The sequence below is a fragment of the Helianthus annuus genome, chromosome 6 (genome assembly GCF_002127325.2).
Source record: "Helianthus annuus cultivar XRQ/B chromosome 6, HanXRQr2.0-SUNRISE, whole genome shotgun sequence".
NCBI lineage: Eukaryota > Viridiplantae > Streptophyta > Magnoliopsida > Asterales > Asteraceae > Helianthus > Helianthus annuus.
Window position 1 is genome coordinate 13,360,691 of NC_035438.2, and position 2,114 is coordinate 13,362,804.

General features: G+C 45.0%; 1 non-coding gene across 1 annotated transcript; it reads right to left on the reverse strand.

The window, feature by feature from the left end:
- Nucleotides 1–806: 806 nt before the first annotated feature.
- On the reverse strand, nt 807–913 carry LOC118479942. Its single transcript, XR_004861584.1, has one exon. It is a non-coding gene; the product is annotated as a small nucleolar RNA R71 (small nucleolar RNA).
- Nucleotides 914–2,114: the final 1,201 nt, after the last annotated feature.

Below are 2,114 nucleotides of genomic sequence, written 5' to 3' on the forward strand. Positions count from 1 at the left end.
TTTTTTAGGATTTTCTTAGTTTTTCAGCTTCTGCAGAGCTCAGCACGGGCCGTGCCTGGTCGGACACGGGCCGTGCCCAGCATAGTCACTGGCAGTTTTTAGTTTTCCAAGTTACAGAAGGCTGACCACGGGGCCGTGTAGGTGCAACACGGGGCCGTGTCCAACTCTTCAGTAACTGGGATCTGGAAAACAAACACTGTAATTCCATCCACGGGCCGTGTTCACTGAGCACGGGGCCGTGGTGAACCTTCTGACCAGCATTCTTTTCTGTTTTTATTGCAGGACTTGGAACCAGACGCCATTCTACATAGTGTATGAGCTCCAGTTCTAATAAGGACATAAAAGAACCTCTAGAAGAACCCGAACGCTTTCTCAGAAAAAGACTAAAAGCTAAAAACCAAGAGAAAGTTTCGGGGAATCCACCTCCAATGGCGGACCAACGTACCCTCATGGATTATCTACGACCCACCGTAGGTAACCTAGGCGCCGCTATCAATGCACCGAATGTTGAAGCCAATAACTTCGAACTTCGGCCGCATTTGATACAAATGCTCCAAAACTCCGCAACCTTCCATGGGCTTGCGGACGAGGATCCCCATCTACATATTACTAACTTCTTAGAAATATGTGATACCTTTCGGATCAATGGAGCATCAAATGACGCCATCCGCCTTCGAATGTTTCCTTTTTCACTAAAAGACCGAGCAAAAGCTTGGCTCAACGCCCTCCTAGCTGGATCGGTAAACACCTGGGATGAACTAGCCCAAAAATTTCTATATAAGTATTTCCCTCCCGCTAAAACGGCTAAATTAATGACTGAAATTAATACATATTCACAAGAGGACGGGGAATCCTTATATGAAACTTGGGAAAGGTTCAAGGAACTATTGCGAAAGTGTCCACATCATGGCCTTGCGATATGGCAACAAGTATCCACTTTCTATAATGGGTTGTTGCCACACACAAGGCAGACACTTGACTCTAGCTCCGGGGGACTTTTAGGTAATCGCCGCCCGCATGAAATATATAATCAAATTGAGGAAATTGCTCAAACCAATTTTCAGTGGCACACCCCCCGAGGCAATAAATCTATTGCCCCGGGCGCCCATAAGGTTGATGAAAGCACTTCTTTACAAGCCCAAATCGAGGCCTTTTCTTCAAAAATAAAAAAATTAGAAATGACAAAAACAGTCTCGGTTATAGCTTGTGAAGGGTGTGGTGGGCCACATGAAAATTGGAGTTGTATGAAAGAAACAGACGATCAACAAGAGTCGGTAAGCTACATTGATAATAGACCTAGGCCGTCGGGTCCTCCAACGGGCACTTACAACCAAGGATGGCGAAACCACCCAAACCTTGGTTGGAGAGAGCCCGGCAATAGTAGTAACCAACAAACCCAACGAACAAACTTTCAACAACCAAGAAATGAGTCACAAAATTTCACTCAACAACAAGGTGGGCGAGAAAGGCTTGAAGATACTGTATCTCGCCTCATCTCCGACACTGAAAAGAAAAACTCGGAAAGGTTTCTACAATTAGAATCAAATTTTAGAAATCAACAAGCTAGTATTCAAAACATAGAAAAACAATTAAATCAACTAGCTCAAAATTTTTCCGAGAGACCACAAGGTGCATTACCAAGCAATACCGAAACAAACCCAAAAGCGCAAGTTCATCTCATCACGTTACGAAACCGCACCGTGGGGCCTGCGGAAGCGCCACCGCCGACAGAAGAGACTGTACCCCCGCCTCTGCAGGAGAAGAACTCCCCCTCCATCATCAGAGCCTACCAAGGCTCCTCAAGTTCCGTACCCCGGTAGGTTAATTCGTCAGAAGACCAATGAGCAATTCGCAAAATTCGAAAGTCTATTAAAACAATTGCATGCCAATATTCCTTTTATTGATGTCCTAACCCAAATGCCCAAATACTCTAAGTTCATGAGGGACTTCCTTACTCATATAAAGAAAATTGAAAGTTTGCAATTAGTTAACTTAGGAGAAGAATGCTCTGCCCTCGTACTTAACAAACTTCCCCAAAAGAAAATCGATCCTGGAAGCTTCACGATTCCCTGCTCAATCGGGGACTCCCCCGTTCGTAATGCACTAGCCGACCT